We start from the raw sequence: 21,760 nt of genomic DNA on the forward strand, positions 1-21,760 counted from the left end.
AAAGCTTTAAATAGCTCAAAAGAAAGGTTTCCTTGACTCTGAAAAACAACAAAAAAAAGCAATGTTTTAAACAAAAGTCAAAAATATTACTTTAGTCTATTACTTCAGTCCACACACTTAATTCCTATTCTGCTTGATATTCATGAACATTTCATCTATCCATGAATCTGGAAAATTTTTCCTCTGTTCTGATGTCACAATTTCCAATCTTATCAGAAACCTACATTCAAGGGCACCTGTTAAAGTTTTATAGCTGATTATAAAACCACCTTCTAAAGAGGACCGAAATAAGACAACAATTATCTGTGGATGACAAAAAGTTTTAGGGCAGCCACAGTCAAAGACACTATTGACAAGGAAATGTGTTACCTCTGTGGCACACAATAATTTAATATAACAATTATAATTCTTACTGATAACATACACCAAGTCATATCAGAATTATAGGAGTTTCCCATAATTTTGGAACACATATCAGTAACATATTTATACAAATACAGCCCAAAGAAAGCCAAACAGCATTTCATATTTGACAATGCTTCCTGTATAATTTGTATAACAAATAAACTAAATATGTTATTTTTGGACTTTAGGGAACCTAATATCTTAAAGGATTAATTAGGTCAAAAAAGGACATAATTTATAATTTGATTTTGGAAAGTTTGTCAAATATCAAAGGCTTAAAACACTTGCTATCACGACATAGGATCACAGGTCACTGTCAAATAAGTCATCCATTTAACCAACTTGATCACTCAAGGATTTCAAAAAAAGCAAAAGCCTTCATTTTCTGAGATAGGAGACTTAATTTTCTAAACAATAAGCCCTAATAAAAACAGCATGAAGCCAATTAAATTTGTGTTTCAAAATTTTATATAAACAATCTATAAAGTTTTAATCTTGACTATAAGATATAACTTCCATAAGCCTTTTATAACCTTTGTAGGCTTTATTGAGGTGTTGGTTAATACTTCAAAAGAACCTTGTTAATCTGACACAGGGCCCATAAGCTGGTCTTGCACCTGTGTGCCTTTTATATTAGTGGTTATGTTTATAGAGAAACTGAACTTATTTTATCTCTCAAAATCAGCCTTTACAATCTCACATGCCTACCTCTTCTGTCATACTCCCTGGGTTGATGAGTTGAATAGCTTTAATTTCTGGCCATGTGTCTCAGGAATGCAGTTTATTTTCATTGGCATCTTCTACTGGGCCTGAAGATGAGGCTTTAATTGCTGTCAGTGTTTAAGATTTAGCAAGACTTAATGTCTTTTTTAGACCCGGGAGTCAAAGCCCTGTAACTCACTGTCACAAGGACTTTAAAAGCACATAAAGAAAAATACACAGATGTTATAACCTTAACTTAAGAAAAAAAAAAAAAACTTACCTCAGTTTTTTCCTAAGCCAACCAAATTTGACCTGTTTTGTGGACATCACTCAGGCTCTTTCCTCAGCTACCCCTGTCATCACCCAATGGACCCATGAACAAAGTGGCCATCGTGGCAGGGATGGAGGTTACACATGGAGCAACATGGACTTCCACTCACCAGGGCTGACCTGGCTATGACCATGACTGAGTGCCCAATTAGCCAGCAGCAGAGACCAAAAGTGAGCCCTCAATATGGCACTATTCCCTGGGGTGATCAGCCAGCTACCTGGTGGCAGGTTCATTATATCTGACCTCTTCCATCATGGAGAGGGCAGAGGTTTGTCCTCACTGGAATAGACACTTACTCCGGATATGGGTTTACCTATCCTGCATGCAATGCTTCTTCCAAGGCTACCATCTGTGGACTCATGGAATGCCTTATCCATGTGGAATATCCATCATGGTATTCCACACAGCATTGCCTCTGACCAAGGCACTCACTTTACAGCTAAAGAAGTGCAGCAGTGGGCTCATGCTCATGGAATTCACTGGTCTTACCATGTTCCCCATCATCCCGAAGAGGCTGGATTGATAGAATAGTGGAATGGATTTTTGAAATCACAATTACAATATCAACTAGGTGACAATACTTTGCAAGTCTGGGGCAAAGTTTTCCAGAAGGCCATGTATGCTCCAAAACAGTGTCCATTATATGGTACTGTTTCTCCAAAAGCCAGGATTCACAGGTCCAGGAATCAAGGGGTGCAAGTGGAAGTGGAACCATATACCATCACCCCTAGTAATCCACTAGCAAAATTTTTGCTTCTTGTTCCCATGACATTAAATTCTGCTGGCCTAAAGGTCTTAATTCCAGAGGAAGGAATGTGGCCACCAGGAGACACAACAACAATTCCATTAAACTAAACAATTAAGTTAAGATTGCCCTCTGGACACTTTGGGCTCCTCTTACCTTTAAGTCAACAGGTTAAGAAGGGAGTTACGGTGTTGGCTGGGGTGATTGACCCAGACTATCAAGACGAAATCAGTCTACTACTCCATAACGGAGGTTTGGAAGAGTATGAATGGAATACAAGAGATCTCTTAGGGCGTCTCTTAGCATCACCATGCCCTGTGATTAAGGTCAATGGGAAACTACAACAGCCCCATGCAGGCAGGACTACAAATGGACAGACCGCTCAGTAATGAAAGTCTGGGTCACTCCAACAGGAAAAAGATAAGGCCTGTTGTGGTGCTTGCTGAAGGCAAAGGGAATACAGAATGGGTAATAGAAGAAGGTAATAATCAACATCAGCTATGACCACGTGACCAGCTGCTGAAATGAGGACTGTAATTGTCATGAGTATTTCCTCCTTCTTTTGTCAAAAACATGTTTGTGTATGTATACATTTGTACTAAGAAAATATCTTCATTTTATTTTCTTCTCCTTTATCATGTGACATGTGATTAATTGACTTTGTATCAGCATATAAATATTGTTAACTTTATGCAATATTATTTGAGTTGGGGATTGGTGCATTTCCAGTTGTATGAAGGATAGTTGTATTATGTTAGGTGTAATTATGACCTTATTATTGTCTTTATTTAAGATTATGTATGATCTCAGGAGATGTGTATGGGTTCTGGTTTACAAGGGGTGGACTTGTGATGGTTAATACTGAGTGTCGACTTGATTGGATTGAAGGATGCAATATTGATCCTGGGTGTGTCTGTGGGCTGGGGAAAGCAGACCCACCCTTAATCAGGTAGGCACCATCTAATCAGCCATGAGTCAATATAAAGCAGGCAGAAAAATGTGAAGTGACGAGATGGGTCTAGCTTCTCAGCCTAAATTTTTCTCCCCAGCTGGATGCTTCCTGCCCTTAAACACCAGACTCCAAGTTCTTCAGTTTTGGGACTCAGACTGGCTCTCTTGTAGTAAGCTGGAGACTCAGGAGAGTTGAGTTGGAACTCTCAATTTCAATTCTAGGAACACTGATTAATTACCCAATGCCAGAGGTCTCCACGAGTCAGACTATTCTGATTGCTGCTTTGCCACTGCTGTCCATTACAGGAGCTATGCCCAACTTGCCTTTGATCACTGAGTGCCGTCACTTGGCCCCTGTCACCTTAGGATCCAGTTATTCCCTTTATATTTAAATTTTGTAGTTGAGTGACTGCAGTTTCCACCATTAGATCTGACATACAGAGAAGAGCAATTATAGGGTTCTTCAAAGATGCAGGTGTTGCCCTAATAAATCTATTTCAGAAGGCATTGGTCAAGGGTATATCTTCTGGACCTTTCCAGCTGGGATGAGTAGGTCTAAAGTGACCAATCTACTACACCATCCCCATCTCCCTACATCTTTGGATCCTTTCCTCTACATTAAACCAATGGAGATCAGGCATTTCCAGCTCACTCACAGTAGGCCATCTTTTAATCCATATTTTACCTAACCAAGTAAATAAACTATTAGAACCTTTTTTAACTCCCTGAGCTGCAACATTAAATGCAGAGTCCCTGCTTAGTGGGCCCAAATCAATAAATTCAGCCTGATCCAACTCTATGTTCTTTCCACCATTATTCCATATCCTTAATATCCATTCCCATGCCTGTTCTCCAGATTACTGTTTATATAAATTAGGGAACTCAAATAGTTCTTTTCAAGTGTAGCACACTCCCTCATGAGTCACATTCTCAACCTCACCTCTGCCAGGCCCCTAGAGGTATAGTTACAGGTATAGTTATAGGTTTAGAAGCAAACAGAGGGGGAAAAAAAAAAAAAAAGAAGACGAAGAAGCAAACAGAGGTGTTGAGGGTAACTTCTGAGGAGAATCAACATTATTTTGCCTGGCAACTCCCTCAGGGGAGGCCATCACTGTTGCCTCAGGCAGCACAGGGTTTATCTCCTCAGACAAATGTGGAAAGGCTGATGGCAGGCAGCATGGGTCTGGGAGGAGATGTTACCACTACTTGGAATGGGGAAGCTGTTAATTCTGGCAAAAAAAGGTTTATCAGAGTTTAGAAACTTAGAGTCTTCAGCTTCATCAGGGTCCTCCCACATATCCCCATTCCAAGTTGCAGGGTCCCATTCTTTTCCAATCAATGCCCTCAGTTTAACAGTAGACTGATGAGGCTGTGCATGAATCTTTTGTTGCAGGTCAGCCACTCACGTGATAAGAGCTTGTGTCTGTTTTTCCACAATTTCAGCTCTTTCTCTACAGGAGATAAGACTCTCACTCAGGGCAATCTTAGCAGATTTGAGGCTCAGTGTCTGCTTCTGAAGCCAGGAGACAGAATCCCTGAGTTCATCATTTTCTTTCATCAGTTGTCCACTGAACTTAGGAGCAACCAACCAGCTTCATTATGTTCCTTGGTTCTCCACATATGGTCAAAGGTATTATGTATAGAGTCGCTAAACTCCTTGCCTCTCATGAGCAATGAATCAGGAGTGTCAAATGCATTTATTTTGCATAACTCTTTAAACAGTTCATGCCGAGGACTATCAGTGTTATCCATACTATTAGAAATAGAGTCCTTAGCACTTTTGAGTCTAAACATATTAAGCAGCAAACTCCTGAAACTCCAAAACCAATGAAAGAACTCCATCCTTAATTTTCTGTTCCTCTAGAACCACTCCTGCTACCAAAATCTGTATGAACTAGGGTTCTCTTAGAGGGACAGAACTAATAGGATATATATATATATATATATATATATAAAAAAATAAGATATATATATATATATATATATATATATATATATATATCCTTTTAAGTTAATACTTAATAAACTCCCTTTCATATATATATATATACACACACACACACACACATATATAGGTACATAGTCTATTGTGGGACCTTATGATTGTGTAAGTTAATACTTAATAAACTCTTCTTCATTAACTTACACAATCATAAGGTTCCACAATAAGATGTCTGCAAGCTGAAGAGCAAGGAGAGCCAGTCCAAATCCCAAAACTGAAGAACTTGGAGTCCAATGTTGGAAGGCAGGAAGCATCCAGTGTGGGAGAAAGATGTAGGCTGAGAGGCTAGGCCCATTTTATAACTTTACGTTTTTATGCCTGCTTCATATTGGCTGGCAGCAGATGGTGCCTACCTGATTAAGGGTAGGTCTGCCTTCCCCAGGCCACTGACTCAAATGTTAGTCTCCTTTGGCAACACCCTCACAGACACACCAGGATCAATATTGCATCCTTCAATCCAGTCAAGCTGACACTCAGTATTAACTGTCACAACAGGATAAATATATATAGTAATTCTTATATGAAGTAGAAATATTGGATATTTTGGCTTTTTTCAGGTTTTGGAATATTTGCATATTTATAGTGAGATATCTTGGAGATGGGACCCAAGTCTAAATAGAACATTTATGTTTCATATGTACCTTATACGCAAAGCTTGGAGGTAATTTTCACAATATTTTAGTAATTTCACACATAAAACAAAGTTTGTACACACTGAACCTGTCTAGCACCAGTGTCACTATCTTGGCCACTCATAGACAATCTGTGGTTCTTTGGCATCACCATCATTCCTGATGCTGAATTTATATGCTACTGATAAGCAATTATTTTCTTACACTTACTCACACATAATTAGTTAACAGTGAAAAATATGACATACTATTAACACAGTGAAAAACCAATGTGTTCTGGGAAACTAAGCAGCACAGAGGCATCAGCAGAATACCTGTATCAGCTGTTAAGCAGCAACAGTCAACAATGGCAGGCTTTCAGTCTCCATCCATGATGCTGTGTTTTGATTAAAAGGATACTGCACACTAGATTTTATTTTTTAGGTGAGAATAAACATCAGACGCTGTTAAGGGACCATGAATTTAATTATTTATGGATAATGAGGCATTTTGCTGGGTGGCTTTTTAAAATGTTTCCTCCAGTCATCTACCTCATTAATAACATTCTTGTTTTAGAAGTCTCTCTTCGACTTTATAAACTGACATGATTTCTTGTTCTGTTAAGAATGCATAGCGGTTGGGAATGACTGTTTGTGGGAAAAAATTTTTTAAAGACAAGACAGAAAGGAAGAAAAAGAAGAATGAATGCTGGCCTGGTATGGTGGTTCATGCCTGTAATACCAGCACTTTGGGAAGCCAAGACAGGAGGATCATTTGAGGCCCAAAATTTGAGACCAGCCTGGGAAATAATAAAGTGAGATCCCATCTCTACAAATATAAATAAAATAAAATAAAATAAAATAAAATAAAATAAAATAAAATAATGAAAAAGAAGGTACACTGCTCTAGTCTTTCAATAAGCACATCACACATTTTTACCACGTCACCTACAGGCACTTTTTCTACAGTGTTAATACTATCTTCATTATCACCATTATCACAATGACTTTGATTCAGAACCGTTTGGCTATTTCACCACCACTCAGTGAATGAACAACTGAAGCCTCATTACTGATGTTAAAAACTTCAGTATTCACTTCCTCCAGCTTACTGATGGACTCTGAAAATATTTTTTTCTGTATGTAAGGAGGTAAGACATTATTTCCTTCTCACTTGACATACGAAATCCTTTAAAGTCATCATCTTGTTCATCATCATCCCTAAACATGAGTTTCAGGCCAGAGGTTGTGCCAGGTACGCACAACTGTGTCTTTGGTCACTGTGAGGCAAGCATTGGCAATAGAATATAAGGTGTTCTTCATGTTAAATTTTTGTTTTTAATTTTTCACATTCATGCCACTATTCACTGCCACTCACATGCTGTTCAAGAAAGTGATTTTATATTTACTCTTTATAAATCTAAGGGTACACAAATCACAGGGCTAAATTAATGAAGTCATAGTTGGGCAGAAGTATATAACATAAACATTATTTTATGAGAATTTCAGATGTAGGATGAGCAGAGTCAAAAATAACAAAATCTTGTGGTCATCATACAGTTCAGCTTCCCTGCAGTAAGCACAATTTGCTGGAACAAAATGTTAGTAAAATTAATCATAAAAGATGTCCCTGTTGATTCATGCCTTTTTGTTAGCGTAATAATGGACTGATAAGAAATTCCCTCTTTGAAAACAGTGAGACCATAAGCTTTTGACTGTTGTAGAAAATTTATACTTATGTGTGCCTACTGCATTAGCACATCCCAGCACAGTTATTCTGTCCTTGGCATCCTTAGTTTCTGTAGGGACCCTAATCAGTTGTAGTCAGTGCGTTTCTGGGACAACAACCCCAGAACAATGATTTTGCTCTTAATTTGTTCATTGTTATTTATCAAGAGAAACTATTTCTTAACCCACATATTTATGTTTTATAGTTCAGGAACACAGGTCAGTGACAAACTTCTAGGTAATTCAACCCTAAGAATTACCCTTCTAGGAAATTCAGCACCCCCCCTTTTTTTTGAGACAGGGTCTCATTCTGTTGCCCAGGCTGGAATGCAGTAGTGCAATGATGGCTCACTGTAGACTTGACTTTCCAGGCTCACGCGATCCTCCCAGCTTACCCTCAACAAGTAGTTGGGACCATAGGAGCACACCACTATGCCTGGCTAATTTTAAAAATTTTTGGTAGAGACAGGGTCTCCGTATGTTACCCAGGCTGGTCTTTAACCCCTGGGCTGAAATGAACCTCCTGCTTTGGCCTCCCAAAGTGTTGGAATTATAGGCGTAAGCCACTATGCCTAGTCTATCTATATGTATTTTAGTTTTTTGTAGAGATGTGGTGTCACTATGTTGCCCAGGCTTATCTCAAACTCCTGAGCTCAAGCAATCCTCCCACTTCGGCCTCACAAAGTGTTGGGATTGCAAGTGTGAGCTACCACAGCCGGCAAAAAATTCTTTATATTCCAATATCATTTTGTACTCTGAAAGATACCAGCCTTCCTCATCTCCTGAAAATCTTCCATGGAATCATTATTTCTGTGGAAATCTGCACTTGTCTTCTTTCTTGGTTCAGCCACAGCTGCAAGCCTAAGGGATGAAACAAATGCTCCAACAACATGAAATCACAGATACTTGGCCAGAATATCACACATCTGAAATTTTGTCAAAGTGCTGAAAACTATAGTAATTACTGTCCTTCATAGATATGTCAACCTCAACACCAACATCCTTCCTGGCTGATGGAGAAATGGACCACAACAGTATTTTTCATAAGCATTATAAACTTACCCTGGCATCAGATTTTCACAAGTGATGATGCTGGCAAATTTGTCATTGAATTTATCCACTGCTTCATGATCAATAGATGCTTTATCACCACAAATCTTTAAAAATTCAATGTCATGTCTTTTATTAAATTTCTACAACCAGCCTATTGAATATTCATAGTTCCCTTCAATTTTCAGTTCGTCATAATAAATCCTTACTTGTTTCATGATCTGTATACCACTAAGTGGCATGTGTTCATTGCAATGCTGATGTATGCATAATTTCAATCCACAACTGAGATCATCATTTTCAGCTTTATGCTGTGTTTTTCTATGTTTTCACTAACTTCTGTTCATCACTTTCCCCATAGAGCTTCAATAGCCTCTCCTTCTGTTTCTTCAGGTCACATATGGTGGTTATTTCCTCTCCATACTCTTTTGGAAGACATTTCACACTTATGCCACTGTCCAGTTTCTATAGATAAATGTAAATGCTTGTGTCCTTGTTTCTTACCACTATTACCCATGGGGTATCTGTAGGCCTTTTTGACATGTATAAAAATAATTTTATACTGCAGAGCAGAGAATAAGCAAAAAAAAAAGATACAAACAAAAACCCACAGTTAGTAATGCATGTAAGTCTGGGCCCCAAGCAAAGCACTGTGGAGAACCAGCTGTTGGTGCATCCAGCCTGCATATGTATCATATTATTACCCTTTGCATGTGTGCTTACATGGGGGAATTTGGGCATGTGCAGAAAAAACATGGCAGCTGAAGGGGACCGGGAAGGTCTTTTTTTCTTGAGGATGCTGAATCAACTGTGTGTGGTACACCATGCATTTTCACAACCCATCACATGATGTCAGCTGTAAAATTTTCCACTTGTAGCATCATTAGAGAACAAAAAGTTGCAGATTTTGGAAACTTTCAAATTTCAGCTTTTCAGATTAAGGATGTTCAACATATATATATTTATGCATATATATGTTGAACATCATATACATAAAGGATGCTTCAACATTTTTATATATATATATAAAGGATGTTGCATACATATATGAATATATATAGAAGGTACATATACAGATATAGATATATAGAGAGGATATAGAGAGAGATATATCTTCTGAAGAAGCCTGACTAATACAATGTTATATGTTTAATTAGTATTTGGTGAACTGAGTTGATCTTTCAAAATGGAGAAGCTTTTGATAACACTTATCAACTTTGTCTTTGCCCTGTTGCCTTTTGAAACAAAAGATTTTTGTCATTTAATATGTCCCCGAGTAAGTCACACCAAATCCTATTGTCGAGCAGACTTAAATGAGCAAAATGTCTCCCCAATTCTCTAAGAGTTCTTTAAGAGGGACACTTCTTGATGGATTTTAAACATTCACCTCAGAAGAATAGGTTTAGAGTTTCAAATTGAACTTCTGTCTTTGATCCTCAAATCAGTTTCTGATGGAGAAATGCAACTCTGGTTTTGAATAGAATAAGCTAAAACATCAAAATAACTTTTTGGACATTAAACAGCTGTTTTTTTAAATTCCATGATTTTATTTTATTATAAGTCAGTAAGACACATGTGCATTAAATTTTCTTATAATACACAAGGTTTGAAAAATTAAAGGAACCTGGTTTGGGTTTGATTAACTGAAAAACATTTGCAACCCAATGCCTATCTCCTTCCTCCACATCTTTTCCTGAAAGTGTTCTTGCAAACTGCTTTACCCTCATGAGCTCAGCACATAGAAGAGTCATGCTGTGAATGTGAAAGATATTGAAATTAGCCCTAGGAGAAGTTGGTTCTGAAATTTAATGAAGCTTGAACTAATCACTAGGCACAATTTCTAAAAGTCTCCTTTCTGAGAACTTCATACCACCAAAAATTATTAGGCTATTTTTGAATTACTTTAAAAGGCTACAGTAACCAAAACAGCATGGTACTGTTACCAAAACAGATATATGAACCAATGGAACAGAACAGAGGCTTCAGAAATAATGCCACACATCTACAACCATCAGATCTTTGACACACCTAACAAAAACAAGCAATGGGGAAACAATTTCCTATTTAATAAATGGTGTTGGGAAAACTGGCTAGCCATATGCAGAAAACTGAAACTGAACCCCTTCCTTACACCTTATACAAAAATTAACTCAAGATGGATCAAAGACTTAAATGTAAGACCTAAAACCATAAAAACCCTAGAAGAAAATCTAGGCAATACCATTCAGGACATAGGCAGGGGCAAAGACTTCATGACTAAAACACCAAAAGTAATGGCAACAAAAGCCAAAATTGACAAATGGGATCTAATTAAACTAAAGAGCTTCCACACAGCAAAAGAAACCATCATCAGAGTGGACAGGCAACCTACAGAATGGGAGAAAACTTTTGCAATCTATCCATCTGACAAAGGGCTATTATCCAAAATCTACAAAGAAAAACAAATTTACAAGGAAAAAAAAAAAAAACATCAAAAAGTGGGCAAAAAATATGAACAGACACTTCTCAAAAGAAGATATTTATGTGGCCAACAAACATGTGAAAAAAAGTTCATCGTCACTGGTCATTAGAGAAATGCAAATCAAAACCACAGTGAGATACCATCTCATGCCAGTTAGAATGGCCATCATTAAAAAGTCAGGAAACAACAGATGCTGGAGATGATGAGGAGAAATAGGAACTGTTTTAGACTGTTGGTGGGAGTGTAAATTAGTTCAGCCATTGTGAAAAACAATGTGGCTATTCCTCAAGGATCTAGAACCAGAAATACCATTTGACCCAGCATCCCCATTACTGGGTATATACCCAAAGGATTATAAATCATTGTACTATAAAGAGATGTGTGCAGGTATGCTTATTGCAGCAGTATTCACAATAGCAAAGAGTTAGAACCAACCCAAATGCCCATCAATGATAGACTAGAAAAGGAAAATGTGGCACATATATACTATGGAATACTATGCAGCTATACAAAATGATGAGTTCATGTTCTTTGCAGGGACATGGATGAAGCTGGAAACTATCATTCTCAGCAAACTAACACAGGAACAGAAAACCAAACACTGCATGTTCTCACTCATAAGTGGGAGTTGAACAACAAGAACACATGGACACAGGAAGGGGAACATCACACACTGGGGCCTGTCAAGGGGTGGGGCGCTAGGGGAGGGATAGCATTAAGAGAAATACCTAATGTAGATGACAGGTTAATGGGTGCAACCAACCACCATGGCACGTGTATACCTATGTAACAAACCTGCACGTTCTGCACGTGTATCCCAGAACTTAAAGTGTAATTAAAAACAAAATAAAAAATAAAAAATGTAAAACAAAAAAAAAATGCTTTTTGAAACATGATACTATTGAAGTTTGGACCTTTATTTCTAAATGTAATATTATTCCTAAATTTATAAACTGTTTGATCATTTATTTTGAGGGTAGTTATTTCACTCCATGAGAAAGAACCTCTACAGTTTCTTTCAAGCACAGGTTGCTTTCTAGGAGAGAAAAAAAGTACTGTTGTAAAATCTCAGTAAAGGCAGCAAATGTACATTCGAATGTCCTTCTCTGAGATAGCTAAATTACTATGAGAATTGTGAACTCTGATTTTGGAAAAGAGACAGTTCATCAGGTCTTGACTTTAGAGACAAGATTCACACTGCAAACATTTAATGTGCTCTTTCTCTCATTTTTATTTACGTATTTAAATTGTGTATCTCTATTTATGAAACTATAATTGCTAAATACGAAGGGTTTTGGTGGGAAGGAGGGTAAGTTGTCTATTACATTTCTTTTAAGGGCCTAGAAATTAATAAAAGTGAAGACATATTTCATCCATTATCAAGTCAGCAATGAATTGATGAAAGGTCACATAGGGTAACTGGGAGATCTGGAGGGTCCCAGGGTACACATGACTGTGCAAGCTCACCACCAGACCACTGTGGTCTGCTCTCTGCAGAGACATCCTGTGGTTAGCTGAGTCAAAAACTGAAGTTCCCAAAACTTTTTCCCCAACAAAAATAATGAGCTTTAATAAAATTGTACTTACTGTTATGCAAAGAATGAGACAGAAAAAGAGAATCAGTTGAAGGGAATGCATTGTTAGGCTTACCACTGCGCTGCCATCAACAAGGAAGTATTGAGTACCTACTATGTGAAGGGTCCTTTGAGTACTGAGTATATGGTGTAATTCACACCTGTACAGAACTTTCACTTTGTCTAGGAGATGATGATATGTTTTCTCTGTTCTTCTCTCTTTCTTTGTCATTCTCTCTCTCTTTTCTACATATATAGAGAGAGACATATAGCACAAATATACATGTGCACATTAAAAAAATACACACATATAAAAACTTGACAAATTAAAGCAGCTTATAAGAAATATCCTAAAGTATTACAAACAATAACCATTCCATAATTTTAGAGAAGGGTCTGTGTCTGTTTTTGATGTTGTTTTCAGGATAGATGTAGAAGAGAAACAAAAGACATGAGGAGAAAGAGAAAAAAATGAAGAAATTCCCAGGGATCATGTGTTTTTTGGATGTCCGTGTTATAGATGATTAGAGTCTAAACTAAGGCATAACTGTGAGAATAAGCACAGCAAGGCATGAATTTTTGAGGCATTTTGGAAATACAAAACTACTGTTTTCATCCTTTTATTGTTCCTTCCCTAGAGCACTTTCCCCAACCACTCATCTACAGAATTGCTTCTCAATTGGCAAAGACTAGATTTATTTTTTTTTCCTGTTCATCATAAACTAATAGTTTTATAAAATACAATAAAAGTAAATTAGTAGAAAAATGACATAAAAATACTTTCAAAATAAAGTCCCAATTTTTTATTATTAAATTCATCAAGCATAAGGTTACAGTTTTAGTAAATATAATAAGAACAAGCCTAACGTGGGTAGAAAAATAAAATACAATAAAAAATGGTAATACTATTCATTAAAAGTGTGCATATAGGTGATAAATATGGAAAATTTCTACTCTACTCATAACTTTTTTGATTTGCTATCATGACTAAACAAAAATTATTAGTGAAATGGTGACTCCCAACAATAAAAGCCTTTAAACACACTTTAAACAAACATAGTGTTTATTAATACTTAAAGTTTTTAGCGTGACAAATGAGCTTGCTTTTTGCCTGTTAATTGATCTAATCTAGGTTGAATTGATGACAACTCTGTTGCAGAAGATAATATATATTTTAACTGCTTCTATGTTTTATTGGTATTACATTAATAGTAGAGACAGCATCTTAGAGGATGCTGATATGAATGAAAAAAGGTCATTCAGTACATACAGAAATTTTCATTTTCAACTGATCAAAATGAAACAAGGGACACTGTATTTTTAAAATTCATGATTACTTTTTCATTAGTAACCAGTTTCAGTAATTTTTCCTGTAGAGTTACAGTTAAACTTAAATTAGCTTTTAATGAAAGAAATAAATTTTGGATTATGTACATATTTGGCTTACAGTTGACAAACTAAAATATCCCGAGTTGGAACATGGTTCTATTGTGCATAGGACTTCTACATAGCTCGCACCACCAGCAACAGGAGTATGATGGCCTCTACTCTTTTGACCTAGTTATCTAACACACACGACAATTGTTACAGCCATGCCAAACTGCTATAAAAGTTTCTAATACCTAATCTCAATATCTGCATTTTTCCTTTTGTAGACAGGGAATAAACAACATTTAGACTGCACCATTCCACAGATCACAACCCCACCCCACTTCCCAGCTTCTGTTCGTCTCTGATTCAGTTGCCTACGTATTTCCTTCATAATCCTTTCTTGTTTTGTCTTGTAATAATCATTTATCTGTTAATCTTTACATATTAGTTTTCTGCATTAACATGTACTCTCATTAGGCTGGGCACAGTGGCTCACACTTGTAACCTCAGCACTTTGGGAGGCCGAGGTGGGAGGATTGCTTGGGCCCCGGAGATTGAGGCTGCTGTGAGCCATAATTGCACCACTGCACTCTAGGCTGGTCAATGGAGTGAGACTGTCTGAAATAATTTTTTTTAAAGTACCTTCATTAGAACAAGGGCAATGTCTATTTTTCACAATTGTGTTTGTAACACCTTGCATAGGTGCCTTTGAAACACATGACGGACTAATTGAATGCTGAATTAATTAATTAGGAATCAGTTTAAAGCCACAGACTCAGTCAATGAAGGATGACAATGGTGTGGAAGAAGCGGTAAAGGGTGGAAATGAACATATATAAGCCTTTATCACATGCCAAGCCTTACGTTAAGCACTTTCCTTTGTCTTGTTTCATCCTTACCCTAAACCTGTGAAACAGATGTTATTATCACTGTTTTACAGATAAGGGAATTGAGGTTCAGAGAGGTTAAGGAACTTTCACAAGTTCACATAGTAAATGACAGAGTTGGAATTTGAAGCATTTTGGCTCCAACACTGACAGCATTTGCTGAGTGATCACATGTGTATAAGAGTCTGGGAAGGGGGTAATGAATTATACACACACACACACACACAAGTAGAAAACATGAAGGAGGAACATTCTCAGATTAGGAAAGGAAACAATATGAGTTCAGTTCTGGCAGATTGAGTTTTTGATGGAACCATTTGCATGGAAACCTGGAATTGGAGTGAATGTTCTGAGATGAAGATAAAGACCCAGGGATGGAGTTGCTATGATGTTTATAATTGACTTTCAAACACTTCCACATGTACAGTGTGATATTTTATGTAGAATTAGATTAAGCTATAAGCTAGATGCTGCCCATCTCTACTTAAGCATGCACAGTTCAAGAGGAATGGTTGACTCTAACTCAAATACCCTGTACTCCATAGGCGCTCCTATTAGTATAAGCAATTTTGTTTTCTGGATCTCCATCAAAACCAATTCTTTGATTATTCTTATAGTAACTCCAGGGGTCCTCCTATTAGTACAAGCAATTTTGTTTTCTGGACCTCCATCAAAACCAATTCTTTGATTATTCTTACAATAATTGTTAGAAACAGGTATTTATTGGTGTAATGAGTGACTTTTAATTATTACTATGAAATGTGCTTCCAGTGAAAGTTAAGCTATGAACAGTGTGTTAGAAACACTCCCTTTCTATCCCTATGAATGCTTGAACAGAGGATAAGAAACAAGCAAGGCCAATGGCCTATACTCTTAGGGATGATGCCACAGGTGAGTGTCAGCTGTGAAACTCGGAGGACTCTGATTGTCAGACGCTGATGATAGAGGTGACAGAACCACTACCTCTGGAATCTTAGTATTTCCTCAGGCTTGCAGAACAGGTTGTACAAATTGTTTCTTTTGTGATTACATTCTAATAAATATTTAGATAATAAATGTTTTATGCATGTAGCAGAATTTGGTCTGGGATTTGCTTTCATAATCACAAGGTAATGATAGTGGAGTGTAGCTAACTCCCACTTTCCTCAAAACTTCTGCACCTACAGTAATCTACTAAAAAGAACCTAGGAGTTGTATTTAGGTCCACTTGCAACAAGAGTTGACCACATACAGTTGATAAATGAAATAACTCAGGAACAGTATGAAGAATGAGAAGACCACAGGACAGATACCGGAAGACAGTCAGTATTTAGAAATCTGGGAGAAAGGAGATTCTATAAAAAGACTAAAAAGTAATCAAAAGAAAGGAGGAGGGGGAGAGCCAAAAGTAAGTTGCTGCCAAACTAAAGGGCTTAAAAACTTAAAGGTATGGGTAATGAGCAGCTTCAAATGCTTCAGAAAAGTCTGGTAGCACCCAGACTGAAGTTTTTTTTAATCCAGATTTTTAACTATTAGTACTTGGCTGATGACCTTAGTGAGAGCTGAACCAAGGTAAAGCGCAGATGTAAGCACTGAAGCCAGGTTTCAGGACATTGCATAGTGCATAGGCAGTAAGGAGATGAAAACAGTGAGTGGGACTTGAGTACGTAATGGAAGAGAAAGAAGTAAGGCAAAGTAGAGCATAAATACAGAACTGGCTGCTACTTGCATTTTCTTTTAAGATTGGAGAATCTTGAATATAAGTTGAAGATGCATTTGAAAGAAAATTCAATACATGGAGCAAGAATTGAAAGTAGAAAATAGATGGGCCAAGAAGACAGGTGGGGGAATCAACCAAGCATATGGATGGAGATTTTGGTAAGATTGAGCTGGAGTGGAGTTATGAGTTCACCCTGACAGCTTTCAGTTTCACTGCAAGGAGGCAGAGCAGAGGGAGGCTTACTGTGCTAAAATGTAGAGACAGGAAAGAAGAAGCACAAAATAGTAATAAGGATTTGGGGTAATGGAGATGAGAAAGCATTTCTTTGAAAAGTTGGATTCCTTAATGCCCTCATTGATTTATCACTGATTCTGCCCTTTAAAAGAATGCAGAGACCACAATTTATTTATTTATTATTATTAATTTTGAAAGACAGAGTTTCACTCTGTTTCCCAGGCTAGAGTGCAGCACTGCCATCTTAGTTCACTGCAGCCTCAAACTCCCAGACTTAAGCAATCTTCCCCGCTTAGCCTCCCAAGTAGCTGGGACTACAGGCACATGCCGCCATGCATGGCTAATTTTTGATTATTTATTATTAATAAGAATTTCATAGAGACAACTGATAGAGAACATGTTTACTGCCTAAACTGTCTTGCTTTGGATTTCCTGAGCATCCAGCTCCCAACCAAAGGGAATTATTAATGTGCTGTTCAGTTTGTATCTTTCCAAAATGATAAAAATCTAAATCTTGATAAGATCAACGGTTATAGCAATATAAACCATATTAAATCATAAACATTTTTACCTTGTAATAATAATATATCATTTATTTAATAAATAATAAATTTATTCCTATAAATTTCTTTTTTTTTTTTTAGAGATAGAGTTTTGCTAAGTTGCCCAGATTGGTCTCAAATTCCTGGCCTCAAGTATCCTCTCGCCTCAGCCTCCTGAGTAGCTGGGACTACAAGCACACAACACCACACAACACCGTGCCTGGCTAATTTTTTTTGTTTTTTTTTGGTAGAGTTGGGGTCTCCCTATGTTGCCCAGGCTGGTCTTGAACTCCTGGCCTCAAGAAATCCTCCCATCTTACCCTCCCAAAATGCTGGGATTGTGGATGTGAGTCATTGTACCCAACCTATTCCTGTAAAATTAGCATACAGAAAAAAACATTGTATTTAAATTAGTGAAAAAGTTATTTCTATCTATAGCAGAGAATTATAAATTCTCACTATCTTTGATCAGAAGGCAACTCAGAAATAAGCAGGCCATATGTCATTTTGTTTGTTTTTGTGTCATCATAAAATAAAGCACTTCTTGGAAAATGCTAATACGTGTACTGTGCTTGAAATATTTGAAGGATATTATAGAGTTGTATTAAAGTCTGTTGCCTACAACAGAATATGTTTCTTATGTTTACTTCAGCAGAATACTGCCATAATGCCTTCAGATCTTTCCTCCCTCTAGGAGATGCACTGTGTCCTTAGCTGCTACTTAGCATCCTGTTTATAGCTGACATCCTTATAAACCTGGAGGTATTGTGTTTCCCACATCACAGCAGCAGACACGTGTGCATGCCCTAACATCCTGTATGAAAAGCATTTGAGTTTCTAACATCACAACACTGTGTTCTGCAAATCTGTGGGAGAATTCTCTCACAGGAGTTCAAACAAATAGCCATCACACCTTTTTGAAGTTCATAAAAACCTTTTTGATTTTCAAAGACTTTCCCAATAAAGAAACAATAGAGGCTAGAATTTTCACACAATCGTTTGACTAGAGTCTGTTAGATGTAGATGAACACAATAACTGTTTTGCCAGAAATTAACATTTACACCAGTTAATAGTCTTTACTGGAGAGTTGAAAAGAATGCAGAAACAACAACAACGACAAAACAGAGGGGCAATGATGTAGTTTTACGGTTTTTCATTTCCTTCAAGCCAAATGTAGAAATCCCTATGTTCATTTAGGTGGAGAAAAAAAAAGATGAACGTAAATATCCTGGAAATGTTTGTCTAACACAAATTACAGAAATATCATCAAAAACTACTACACTATATCCACAAACTTTCACAGATTTCCTGCACTGACTCCAATACAGAGATAAATTGTTTCTAAACCATACTTTTGACATACAAAAGAAGCAGTTAACTCCTTCAGTAAATTATAACTTATTTTGGGCTCCTTAAACCAAGAAACTAAATGATACTGCGACTCTGATAATATTCCTTTACTAAAGCATTGTTCTTCAGTCTGTACAAAGTCCAGTTGCAACTTCTTTCCTCTCACTATCGGGTCCTAGAAACATGAAGCCACAGACCTGCAATGAGAGGAAATAAGTCATCGTTACTCTAAAATTAAAGTACCTATTCCTGCTTTATAGCTTATCAGATGTTTAGTCCGGATGCTGATTGTTTTAAAACTTTGTCTAAACATAGTGTATTTCCAAAAGGAATATTAGCAAACCAATTGCTCGCTTCTAGTGACAACATCCTAAATTTTATTAACATAGGAAAGATAAATGAGTAAACAGACACAGTGCTAGTCAGTATGCGTATTTCCCAAGGAAGTAAAGTCACGAAAGAATATAACTCATGTTTTTTACTGTAACTTATTAATTATCTTTCATAACCAAGATCCACCTAGTGCTGAGTTCTTGGAAGTTCGAAACACTACCCTTACAATAGGAAGCATAAAATTACCTTTTTTTCCTAGTTCCTGATAAGATTATTTATGTATCAGTGACCAAAATCTTATGAATTTGACCAAATGAATTTCAGAATGTTCACTAATGTTCACTCATTCTCTCAGTATGCTGTCCCCTGTCACTTCTTACACATAGTTGTGGTTTGATTTTTCTTAGCATAGAACAACTTTTAGCTATGGAAACTTGTCTAAGCCACGATGTTTATTTTCTCAAGGTTTTTTTTTTGTTGTAAATTGAAAAGGAATCCACTTCTCTGGATTGAAGTTTTTGCCTTTGGGGATTACAACAGCTTTGCTCTATTTTTTTCCTTTTAATTTTTAAGTTCCCCATACTTTCAGCCTCTTCCTGAATAAAGAATAATTATTTGACTGAAATTTATTTTCAGCACACGACCAAAACAGAAATCTTTTGAAGAAGCTCAAAATAACACAGGAAATACTGAAGGGCTAATAGCTCAGATTCCTACAGTTATTTAGATTTACAGAAGAAAACTAAATGGATCAGTGTGTGTAGTAAGGGCTTTTAAGATATTTTTAATGAAATAGAAATTAGTCAATCCATCAGGTAAACACGGCAATCTGGAATGTATTTAGGTAAATTGGAGAGGGAGATTAGGTCATAGGTCAGCAAAACACCATTAGTGTTTTGGAGTTGTCTTGAGGAAATGGGTCTTTCAAAGCACTGATTGTGCAATGGCAGCTGAGTCACTTAGGAAATTATGAGCCTGAATCCTGTGAGATGCCATCAGGTCCAATAAATATTATGCTTTTCTTCTCCCATCTCTTTCAACACATCTACATAATCTTGGTTTGAAGGTCATCCAGCTGTACTATGAGTAACCTTTGCTAATCTTTCCTTTGAATAATTTTAGTTTTCCTCTTTTCAATTAATAATCCATGCAGAATTTTGGTCTTTTGTTCACTCTGGTTTACTGTATGGTCTGATGAGGCAATGGTCACACAACTTACAATTTAAGAGTTTCAAATTGACTCACAGTCCCCGAGTCAAAGCTGGTTCCCAGCTCAGTCCTGTCTGGCAGCAGCCTGCCTCCTCTTTCCTTTCAAGCACCTCCTGGCAGGTAGAGTGGCCACAGCCATCTCCAGGACGGCGGTAGCTCCCATCAAGCGGCTCAAGCTGCTGCTGCAGGTGCAGCATGCCAGCAAGCAGATCACTGCAGATAAGCAATACAAGGGCATTATAGACCATATAGGTCCATATTCTCAAGGAGCAGGGAGTCCTGTCCTTCTGGCGCAGTAACCTGGCCAATGTCATCAGATACTTCCCCACCCAGGCTCTTAACTTTGCTTTCAAAGATAAATACAAGCAGATCTTCTTGGGTGGTGTGGACAAGAGGACCCAGTTTTGGCACTACTTTGAAGGGAATCTGGTATCAGGCAGTGCTGCTGGGGCCACATCCTTGTGGTATGTGTAGCCTCTTGATTTTGCCCGTCTAGCAGCCGATGTGGGTAAAACTGGAGCTGAAAGGGAATTCCGAGGCCTCGGTGACTGCCTGGTTAAGATCTACAAATCTGATGGGATTAAGGGCCTGTACCAAGGCTTTAACGTGTCTGTGCAGTGTATTATCATCTACTGAGCTGCCTTCTTTGGTATCTATGACACTGCAAAGGGAATGCTTCCGGATCCCAAGAACACTCACATCGTCATCAGCTGGATGATGGCACAAACTGTCTCTGCCATTGCTGGGTTGACTTCCTATCCAATTGACATGGTTGGCTGCCACATGATGATGCAATCAGCGCGCACAAGAACTGACATCATGTACGCAGGCATGCTTGGTTACTGATGGAAGACTGCTAGAGAAGGATTGCTTGTGATGAAGGAGGCAAAGCGTTTTCCAAGGGTGCATGGTCCAGTGTTCTCAGAGGCATGGGTGATGCTTTTGTGCTTGTCTTACATGATGAAATCAAGATATACACATAAGTTATTTCTTAGGATTTTACCCCCGTGAACAGGCAAGTTGTATTATATAACATATCTCGAGCATTCTTGACAGATTCCTGGCTGTCAATTTATCAGTGGCAACTATTTACTGGTTGAAAATGGGAAGCAATAATATTAATCTGACCAGTTTTCTCTTAAAGCCATTTCCATGATGACGAAGATGGGACTCAATTATATTTTTTATTTCAGTCACTCCTGATAAGTAACTAATTTGGAGAAATAAAAATATCTAAAAATTTTTTAAAAAGTTAAAAAAAAAAAGAGAGAGAGAGAGAGAGAGAGTGTGTGTTGTCATTCATTCAATTAGCCTGGCTGCTAAAATAAGCTAGGAGTAGCTATAAGTCACTGTAGTCAGGAAAATATCTTTTTCTTACAAAAGTATGAAATGGTTTATAGTATGATTTTTGAAGCATTAATAGTTGATAAGATTTACACAAATGGTATCATACACAGAAGGCAAATGGTTTTAAATATTTTTTAAGTGATCAGGACAAATGTTGTAGTGTGAGAAAAAGAGCCTGAAGTGTTAGGCAAAAAAAGAGTAAAATGTCTGCAGAATTGTTAACATGCA

At 37.3% G+C, this 21,760-nt stretch overlaps 1 pseudogene; it reads left to right on the forward strand.

The window, feature by feature from the left end:
- The window catches only part of LOC101001282, a 34,555-nt pseudogene extending 13,174 nt beyond the window's left edge, over window positions 1-21,381 (forward strand).
- The last annotated feature ends 379 nt before the right edge of the window (window positions 21,382-21,760 follow it).

This window comes from Papio anubis, chromosome 6 (assembly GCF_008728515.1).
Source record: "Papio anubis isolate 15944 chromosome 6, Panubis1.0, whole genome shotgun sequence".
NCBI lineage: Eukaryota > Metazoa > Chordata > Mammalia > Primates > Cercopithecidae > Papio > Papio anubis.